General features: G+C 58.8%; 1 long non-coding RNA gene across 1 annotated transcript; it reads left to right on the forward strand.

The window, feature by feature from the left end:
• Positions 1–5,530: 5,530 nt before the first annotated feature.
• Positions 5,531–10,436, forward strand: LOC145719635 (uncharacterized). Its single transcript, XR_014142512.1, has 3 exons — positions 5,531–5,591; positions 8,093–8,268; positions 8,988–10,436. It is a non-coding gene; the product is annotated as an uncharacterized LOC145719635 (long non-coding RNA).
• Positions 10,437–10,526: the final 90 nt, after the last annotated feature.

The raw sequence follows: 10,526 nt of genomic DNA on the forward strand, positions 1-10,526 counted from the left end.
CTGAGGGGATGTCAGGAAAATCGGTGTTGTCCCCCCTCATCCCCCAGCTGTCTACCTGCAGGTCCCTGGAGTTCACGAGGAAGGCAATATAGAGAGAGGAACAGCAAAGAACGTACAAAGCAGGTATCATGCCCTAACTTGGGATGAGGCTGCTTGTTTTCCAGAACTTTCACTTGAAACCATTTCAACCCTGGGGAGCCTCTGTGAGCACTCCCCGCCCCCGTTTTATGGGTAAGACCCTGGGGTGGAGGGCCCCGGGCGCCGTCCAGCAGTTCGCAGGCGCGGCCGCCACACACCTAGAACTTGAAGGCCTCCTGGGCGCCAGGCCCGGCTGCAGCGCGTACCCAGGCGCAGCCGCGTCACCTAGACCCCAGTCCACCGCCTCGCTGGCCGGTTCTGGGGACCACTACCGCCGCGCCCTCAAGACCACTTACATTCGGCCCCACCACTGCCCACGCCGAGCCGCTGCCGTCGGTCCCCGGGGCAGGCGGGCAATCACGCGGGGAGGGATGGAGAGAGGGAGGACCCTGCGCGGGGTGAAGGAGGACTTAGAGCTCTGGAGCCCCTGGAGGCTCCTCCCCCTCCCTCAGGTCCCAAGAAACGGTTTGCCCCTTCCCGGACGTTGTCCAGAGCGCATGGCTCCCGGGTGAGCCAGGTGAGTCCCGCTCTGCGGGGCCCCGGCGGCTGCCGAGACCGCGGGCTCCGGGGTCCGGGCGCTGGTCGGGGCTTCCTGGCGGCGGGGGCGAGGGTCGGGTAGGGTGGCGAGCTGGAGCGGGGAGACGGGCGTGAGGCGCGGTGGCCGTCAGCGCTGCCCGTTTCTGGACGGCTCCCAGGGCTCCTGGGCTCTGGGCCCTAGGTAACATCTGTGCCCTGGCGGCTCGGGAGGGGAGGGGCGGGAGCGTCTCAGCCCCGCCCTCGCTGAGATGGGGGCGGGCACTGACGGAGGGCGGGCTGGGGGCGTGGCCGAGGCGGTGCGCTGGGAGGACAGCCCACACCCACCCGCCCGAGAGAGCCCTGCGGAACCTGCCGTGCAGGCTAAGGGTCTGAGGAAGTGGCTCACGGAAGGGCGAAGGCTCTCTGGGCGCCAGGAGCTGCCCAGCAGCCAAGTCCTGGAAGGAGGGCGGGAGGGAGTGGTCTGTCCAGTAACTGCGGCGAGGACGGGCACCAAGAGGAGGGGAGACCTGGGCAGGGGCTGCACCAGACCCAGTGAGCAGAGGAAAGGGACCCAAGCCCCAGTGCCAGCCCTTCGGGAATGGTGGTTTGCAGCCCACCTGAGCTCCCAAAAACAGCTCCAGGAGTTTGGGGAATTCCACTTTGGCATCAGGGTTGGAGGAAAAACATCCATAGGATGCAGCCTTCAAAAGACGGGTATCGGATGAAACGTATCCTTCCACTGTCCAGTCCACTCTCCAGCATCTCCCTGTTTCCAGTTTATTATATATTATATATATTTCCACAGTTATTCTGTAACATACAAGCATACTGGAATACCTCTGTAAATATCCTTTCTAAATGTTTTCTCTACACAAAGGTAGCATAGATTACTTACTGTTCAGCACCTCGCTTTATTTCCCCAATCTGTTTTAAAGATTTTTGTGACTCCACATATGGAGGCTTTGTTCTTTTTCACCGCTGTATAGTACTCCATGATATGGATGAACTGCCACTCATTCAACAAGCTGCTAGTGATGGACATGGAGGTCCTTTCCAAGGTGGTCAGATGCATTAAAATGAGCTGCTCCAAGTGGAACCGCTGGATCAAAGGCTCTGGGCATTTGCAGTTTTGAAAAGTGTTGCCAAATTGCCCTCTGTAGGGATTACCTTAATTTACACTTTTGCCAGCGATGTATAAGAAAAATATAACATTTTTACAAATGGTCTGTAGACACCTTTTATGGCTGAACAATATTCCTTCATGTGGCTGAGGGAGCTTAAACTAGCACATTTGTCTTTGAGGGTGTGGAGGTTGTTGCCAATCCTCTGATGATAGAAAACCCACAAGTCTAAGTTAGGGCGGCAGGGACATGGCCCACCTTCCAGCCCTCCAGCTTACTCTGGTCCAGTCTTCACTCCGGGTGTCTCCTGACCTCCTGGTCCCTCTGCCTCATTCCAGTCCAATGCCAGTCCTAGTTGCTGGTGTGGTTTTTTACTAAAGACATCTGTGACGAAAATCTCTCACCCAACTCTTCTTTGGGCCTGTAACATACTTCCATGCTATCTGTGCCCCTGCCCAGAACTCAGCACTCATGCTACACAGGACAGAAGGATGCCCTTCTCTCTGGTGAACTCCTAAGGGCCTGTCTCTCCTCAGTCCTTGCCACCTCCTAGGAAAGCCCTTCTGAACTTTCCCTCCCTCCGTGAGGACTGGAATTAGGACTGGTTACCCCACAGCCTGGGAACAGGTCAGTGCTGACAGCAATTCAGCAGCAAGGTAGGGGCTGAAGAGGTCAGTAGGAGCTGAAGCTGGCCTCCCCAGAGTCAGAGAACCCAGAAGGAGCTGAGGACATGGTGTTCAGACACGGTTTGTGTAAACCAAACCGGGCTGGGGGGAGGATGGGTTGCAGTAGCCAGAGCAAGTCAAGAATGAGGTTGGGGTGCGGGGTTTGGTCCAGGCTCCCCAACCTGGGGATCCCCCAATTTCTGCTTCCATATGACTGAATCACTGTGAAGCTGTGGGCACCGCCTGCCTCAGCTCTGGCGTTAGCTGTGCTGTATCAGCCCCCCAGTATTTCCTGGGAATCAGTTAGTTAAACTGAGGTCTCTGGATCTGAAAATCCACAAGTCTGGCAGGGAAGAGGGCTCTACTGTCTCAGCGGCTGCCCTCAGAATCCCCAAACTCCCAGAGGCCCTGCTGGCCCTCAGACTGGCCTCCAGGGGGCGCCAGTGTCAATCCCAATGTTAAGCGTGGTCGCTGTGTCACGTTCCAAAGGATCATCCTGCTCGCCCGGCTTCCAGGCCCTAGGCTGAGGCGGAATGGGGAACAGGGGAAACTGACAGGAGGGGGTCGATGAAAGGAGAACAGAGAGTCTTGGGCAGGGATCTCTCTCTCTCTCTCTCTCTCTCTCTCTCTCACACACACACACACACACACACACACCTGCTTCTCAAACCTTGGCAACTCCTTTCCATGCCTTTGGAGTGTCTGTTGGGTCTAGGGGTCTCTCAGCCACCCCAGGTCACCTCACTACATCTCAACCTGGGGCTCAGTTTCCCTCTTTAAGATTATCATCCCGGTGGGTATTCTCCAGACCAGATGTTATTGCCTTGTTAGAATCATCCTTGGGGCAAGATCGGGACCTCAGAGTGCCCAAACACCCCAGAAACACCACCCCCAAATCTGAGGGCCCTCTATGAGGCAGCACTCCTTTTTTTTAATTTTTAAAATCTTTTTTGGGGGGGCGCCTGGGTGGCTCAGTCGTTAAGCGTCTGCCTTCGGCTCAGGTCATGATCCCAGGGTCCTGGGATCGAGCCCCTCATCGGGCTCCCTGCTCTGCGGGAAGCCTGCTTCTCCCTCTCCCACTCCCCCCCGCTTGTATACCCTCTCTCGCTGTCTCTTTCTCTGTCAAATAAATAAATAAAATCTTTTTTTAAAAAATCTTTTTTTTAACTTTAAAATTTTTATTTATTTGTTTGAGAGAGAGAGAGATCACAAGCACGGGGAGTAGCAGGCTCCCGCTAAACAAGGAGCCCCATGCGGGACTCAATCCCAAGACCCTGGGATCATGACCTGAGCTTTGCACAGCCCCCACATTGGCCTGTTCCCCAATCCCATCTCTGGCACCGCACACTCAGAAGCCCCCACCCCACTTCCTGAGCACCTTCTATTTCCTGTGGTTCTGCATGGTGACCGGGCAGCCTCATCAGGAGGGCACTGCAGTTACCCCCATGTTTTCTGGGGAACCTGGAGCACAGGGGTTCACTGCCACAAATGGGTCCCTGAGCAGGACTCGAACTCTGCCCTGGAGACTATGGGGCCTCGGCCAAGTCTGGCAGGCCTCTCCCCTCCCACTGCTACCCCTCCATTTGTAAGCCCAGCACAGCCTAGCCAGCCTGCCAGGATTCAAGTCTCGGCTCTGCCACTCACCAGCTGGTAGCCTGGGGGAGTCCCTAACCTCTCTAAACCTCAGTTTCCCCAACTGTAAAATGGCGATGATACACAGAGAAACTTCCTCCTCAGGCTGTTGTGAAGAAAAGGCATAAATCCATGGCACTGTCTTCCCAGCTAAGGGGGCTGGAGTTGCAAGGTCAGCAAGTGTGTGGAATGGGGGCTGGGTTTTGGAGGCCGAGGGCACCAGGCCCCATACACCATCTGTCCAGTGATGAGGCCTTTCCTGTGGCGCTGGCAACAGTCACACTGTGGAAACCACACATGTGGCCACAGGGGGATGGTCTGAGCAGAACCACACGTCCCCTCCACGGTCTGGGCCCCACATCCACCCGCATAAGTGTGACCCACGCAGGCCCCCGATCCTGCCCCTGGGTAAGACTCCACCTTCTGAACTTCTGCGTCTGTAAAATGAGGGGGAGTTGTGTTTGTCCCCCTGGGGAGGGTGGACTTCCTCTGAAGGCCAGATCTCCCTGGTGCAGGTGACTCTCACTGCTGGCTTTGTTATCCTTACAGGAGAGCTAGGCCCAGAAAGGGGAGAAGTGGCAAAAAAGAGAAGCCAACAGGAGCCGCCAAAGGAGCACTAATAGGACAGAGTTGGTGGGCCCTGATGTGTTTGATGATAGATGTGACATTGCTTCCCTGGAAAGTGTCTTTCATTCATTTCCCACCTACTCACTGAGTCCAGGTTTGCCGCAGGTGCAAGCCCTACCTGAACACACTGCAAAGATCAGGATAATCAGGACAGTGAAACTCCAGGTAACCAGGGTATTGGGGCCTGATCAACTCTGAGTCCAGGAAGGCTGGTCAGGGAGGGCTTCCTGGAAGAGGGGACACAACACCAGGGTGCATCATGATTTAGAGGGACCCAGGAAGTTCTGATATAATGACAGGTGGGAAAAAGAAAATGTAATAAAATATAATTTAAGATAGACCTTATGAAGTGTGGGGAGAGGGGAGGGAGCTAGGAGACCGAGGAGACTGAGACCCCAAAAGGAGTCAAGGTACCTATGGGGCAGTCGCGAGTCATTCGGGTTTTCCTTCTTGGGGAGGTTACTCCGGATGATTCAATTCCCACCCCCCACGTCACTCCGCCGCCCGGGATTCGAAGACTTCGGAAAGAAAGAACAGGAACAAGAATCAGACCCGGTGCGCAGTCCAGCTTGGCGCCCCTCTAGGGTCCAGAGGATCCCCGGGAACCCAGACCCCGCTGGGGGCGTCCACGACTAGAAGGGCCCCCGAATGCCTCCCCCACACCCCGCGACCCGCATGCGGACTCCGAGGCCACCGGCCCGGCCCCTGACCCGGGACCGACCCCCATCTACCAGCAGGGACCCGGCGGGGCGGTGCTGGGCGCCGCGGGCTCTCCGGCCGCAGTGTCGCCGCAGCGCCGGCCCCGCCCCCGCCCGCTCCTCCCCCCCTTCCCCCCCCACCCCGCGGCCGCGGCCCCGAGCGGCTCCAGAGCGGAGGCCCGCGCCGAGCCCAGGTGAGCGCCCGCCCCGGGGACCCCAGCCCGCAGGACCCCGGCCCCCGACCCCGCCACCCCCCTCGGCTGCCGGTTCCCGGCCCCGCTGCCTCCGTGCCCCGGGCCAGCGGGCGCGCTCGCAAGTCTCGGACCCGGGGCCGGCGCGATGGGAGCTGGGGTAGGCAGCCGGAGAGGGAGAGAGACAAGCTGGGGGCCGAAGCGCCTCTCTTCCTTCTCCCCTCCTCGGCCCGGGCCCTTCCCCGCTCGCCCTGGCGCCCTACTGTGTGCCCGTCCCCCTTCCGGGGCCGCCCGGTTTGGTGAGGACACCTGGACGAGCGGGAAGGCTGCTGGAAAGGTCTTCCCGGATAGAGGGGACTGCACGTGCAAAGACAGGAGAGGCTTGCGCCTGAGCCCCGCCGGGGAGCCGGTGAGGGCGGACACCCCTCAAACTTGATTGCCATTCCGAGGAAGGCTGGAAGCCTCTGAGGGCCCCAACTGGACAGCACCCCCCCCCCGTTTCTGCCCAGCCTGCACTGGCCTGGGGGGACGGTGTCCCCGTGAGTCAGGACACAGGCTCCTGGTGGGTAGTTAGCGCTTGGGCATGGTTACAACTTTTCAGCACTGTGTCGCTTGTGGGCAAGAGACAGCACTCCACAAAATCTTGGGGGCGCCTCCAGCTGCTCCACAGGCAAGAACCTTTGCCTTTGAGGCGGCAGGGCTCCAAGCCCGCCTGCACACAGTAGGCCTGGAGAAGGTTCAGTCCCCAGCAAATCTCTTTCCAGGCCCAAGGCCCTGGAGGGTCTAGGACCCCTGGGCACCTGGGAAGGGAGAAACCGCCCAGACAGGGACCTGACAGCAAGTGGGGGTCCCACATTTTCAGACATCTGTGGCCCAGCAGGTGAAGCCTGAGGCCAGGCAGGAAGGAGGTGGGCAGGGCTGAGCCCGAGGAGAAGCCGGGATCTGGGGAGGGCCCCCTTGTGCCCAGGGAGGGGCCAGGCAGGGCAGGGGTGGCCAAGTCTTACAGATCCGCCTTGGTGATGAGTGGAGGAAAGAGTATCGGGATGCCCAGGTGGCCTTTGGCTGTCACTGTCTCCTGAACTGTAATGGGTGCCTCTAGCGCAGGTAAGATCAGATGCCAGGCGGTAGATGGTCCTCCCCAACTTTTCCTCCTGTCTTCTTGGCCCGCTTGCGCTCAGGCACCCACTCAAAGCCCTTGCTGGGATCTGGGCAAGACCAAGTAGGCCTCAGCCCCACCTCAAGTTAGACTTCAGGGAGAACTTCCAGGGGACACAGGGGGGATGACAGTGGGATGGACTGGGGGGAGGTCATTTGTAAACAAGGCAGCTACACCTTTGTCCCAGGCCTTCCAAAGTCCAGTCTGTAAGCTGCATCTTCCAGAAGGCCCACCCTGTGGCCTTGAGGACTCTTTGGCTGCAGGGATCTCTTCGCTGATCTGGTGACCTCTCCCCCAGCCCTGTGGCTTGCAGGGTGATATGGGGGCTTCCTGGGTCCCTGCCCATCTTGAAACTAACCAAGGGGGGAGGGAGGGAGGAGGTCACCTGGACGCCCCTTCCTGCTGCTTGACCTTGGCAAGCCCTTGGCCTCTCAGTTTCTCCATCTGCTGTTGGATGTGATCGCAGCACCACAGGCCTGGAGGGCATTTGTGAAGTGGGGGCTGTGTACAGGGTGGGAGCTCATGGCTGTTGGGCATGGGCTGTGTGCCTGGCCTCCCTTTCCCCCAACCTCATCAGGCCTGGGCTGGCCGCCCACTTCCGTTCACCATGGAGCTGGGTTTCCCTGGGGACCAGTGGACTGGCCCAGCCCAACCCCACCCCACCCCCCAGCCTCTCCTGGCCTCACTCACACTGGGAGGAGGGGTGGAGGCTGGGTGGCCTCTTGGACCCCTGCCCCTTTGCCCTGCCTTCCAGGGCTGGGAAGCCTCTATCCACTGCTGGGCTGGGAGGAAGAAGCAGTGGTTGCCCCTGGAGGAGGTGGGTATCCAGGGGCTGCCAGCCAGAGTGGGGGCCAGGGCCCAGGAGAACTAAATGTCACCCCCATTGTAGGAAGGAGAAACCCCAGGATCAGGAGGGCTCTGATCTGCCTGAGGGGACTGGGTTTGGACCCCAGGCATGGTGGCCTCCCTGAAGAATGGAGGGGTCCCAGAGCTCCCAGGCTGCTGGCTTTCCAGTGGGCTGCAGAAATCAGGATTTACCCCACAAGGCAGCTGTGGGGCTGGACCTAAAAGAGAGGCTGAGATCCGGAGCAGGGGGCCCCCTAGGCAGTAGGCACAGCCCACAGGTAAAAATGGGAGGGGAGAGTGAGGGTAGGGGGCCTGGAGGGCCTCAAAAGGGAGGTGCCTCCCAGGGTCCCCTACATGCAGTGGCTCCCAGCTCAAATGTATGCATCTTCCAGAAGCCGCCCCCCCCCCCCGCCCACCCAGTCTGTCTCTATCTCTCTGTATCTTTCCCCACAACCCCCATCAAAGCCCTGGTCCCTACAGATGCTCCTGGTCTCTCCTGCAGGTCCTGGTGGCAGCTCCAGCCGGGATGGCAGCTCCAGAATCTCTAAGGGCCATGGGGAGTCCAGCCCCACCTCCCGGGGCACCCTAGGCCTCCCACAGCCTATCATCTGTGTATCTGCCTCCCATTCATCTGTGGGCCACTCGCCATGGGTGGGTGCTTCTCCAAGCCCAAGCCAGGTACCTCCTCTCTTCTTGCCTCATTCTCCCCCCTCCCTCCCTCCCCCCTCCTTGCCTCATTCTCTCCTCCCTCCCTCCCTCCTCCCTCCCTCCCTCCTCCAGCCACCTTCCTCCTCCCCCTCCCCCCTCTGCCTCTGAAGTAGGTCAGGCTGGGCGGCAGGCTGCTCTGAATGTTAATTCCCTGCAGGCAGGAGGGGGTGGGGGGCCTGGAGCATTCTCTTGGCCCCCCTCCAATGGGTCCCCCTCTTTATTTGGGGCTTTGGGTGCTTCTGGTGGGAATAGCAGCTGAGCCTTTCTCAGAAAGTCGAAGTTAGGGTTCCTCCGGCTCCAGGATAGGGCAGGGGGGGCCTTCCCCTTAGGACTGGGGAAGAGGGACTCCGAGGACACCCTCAGCCACTGGGTGACCCAGGGCATGCAAGTTACCTCTCTGAGCCTCAGTTTCCCTCTCTACAAAATGAGCCTGACCTCTCGAAGTTGCCATGAGGGTGGAGTGGACAGATCACAGCCCTCTTCACCTCTTCTGATGCCCTGTGTGACCTTGGGCCGAGTTTCCCCATTTGTGCAGGAAATCCTGCCCTGCCTGGCCCAAGCGGCTCCAGCCTGAGGTGGGGGCCTCCTGGGTGCTGAGGGAGGCCTGGGTCTGCTCTCCATGGAGACTTCTGTCTGTTGGGCTCTCTCTCCAGCCCCTATTTTCCCTCTTCTCTCTTCACAACCCTCAGGAAGGCAAAAGAATGGAGGCGTGTCACAGATGAAGAAATGGAGGCCCAGAGAGGCCTCTCTAGTGCCCAGTCAGTGCCCCGCCCACCTGCCACCCGGGCCACCCTGCCCCGGCCAGCTCCCCTTATACCTGATACCCATCGGCTCCATTACCTTGAAACACATGAGCCTTTTCTCCTTTTCCTGGGTCTGAGGGAGAACTTGGGGGCAAGAGGAGACCTTTAACGTCCTGCCAGGCAGAGGGAACGCCCCGCACCTGCCTCTGGAGCCAGCTGTCCCTCCCCCCAGGCCCATGGCGTGGGTACCCAGCCCTGGGCCTGATCCCGCCACCCTTTCTGGCTCCACGTATGACTTGGGCAAGTGATGGCCATTGTCTTGACCTCAGCCTTCCCCCCCACCAGAAGTGGGCAGGAAAATGCTAGCTGGTCTGGGGAGACCAAGAGCAGAGGATACCACCTGCAGCTTCCTTTAAGGGACCTCAACAGGCTGGCCTGCCTGAGACCCCTGGCCCCCAGCTCTCAGGTCAGGAGTTGGCAGCTCTCACCGCCCCAGAGGCAGTGGTAAGAACTTGCATTCTTGAGCCCAAATCCAGTCCTGCCCCTTCCTGGCTGTGTGGCCTCAGGCGGCTGACTTCACCTCTCTGAGCCTCTGTGTTTTCATGTATAAGTGGGGCTAACAATTTTGCCCCCCGCCCCAGCCCCATGCGCTTGTTGTGCTTAGTTCAGGGCCTGGCACACAGGAAGGAGGCATGCGCAGAACGTTATTATCCCCTCTTTGGGGAGGTAGGCTCCCTGCTTTCAGGACTCCCCTGTAGGGCTATGACAGGAAGGCAGGAGCTTAGGCCCCAGGCACCCACACTGGGCAGGTCAAGGGTGAGGTTCAGGGAATTTCAGGGTGTGTGAGTGAGAACATTTGCACCATAAAAGTTCAGCTGGGGTCAAGAGGGGCTACAGGGAGACCAGAGCAAGCCAAAGCTCTTTGTGCAAACTCTTTACCTTCTATCTTGCTTGACTCTGGCTTGGAGCACATCAGCACACATTCCTGAGCTCACTCCCCATGTTCCATTGGCTCTGTGTTTGTGGTAACAAGTGTTCCGGGCCAGACCCTGGCCAAGCTCAGAACTAGAAAGAAGTGCAGCTCTCTTGGCATCTAGTCGCTTGCCTTTGATTAGGCCACAGGTGCCACTTAAAGGCTTTCCCTTTTTGCCATGGCTGCTAGGAGGCTCACAGCTAACCAATAAAATGCTACTACCCAGCGTCATCTGTTGAGCTTCTACTCTGAGTTACATATATTAAATCCTTTGGCATTCACTATCACCAAAGAGGTAGGCACTGTTCTTTCTGTTTTTTTTTTTTTTTTTTAAAGATTTTATTTATTTATTTGAGACAGAGAGAATGAGAAAGAGAGAGCACATGAGAGGGGGGAGGGTCAGAGGCAGAAGCAGGCTCCCTGCCGAGCAGGGAGCCCGATGCGGGACTCGATCCAGGGACTCCAGGATCATGACCTGAGCCGAAGGCAGTCGCTTAACCAACTGAGCCACC

Source organism: Leptonychotes weddellii, unplaced genomic scaffold, assembly GCF_054177405.1.
Source record: "Leptonychotes weddellii isolate Sample4059 unplaced genomic scaffold, ASM5417740v2 HiC_scaffold_5988, whole genome shotgun sequence".
NCBI classification, from domain to species: domain Eukaryota; kingdom Metazoa; phylum Chordata; class Mammalia; order Carnivora; family Phocidae; genus Leptonychotes; species Leptonychotes weddellii.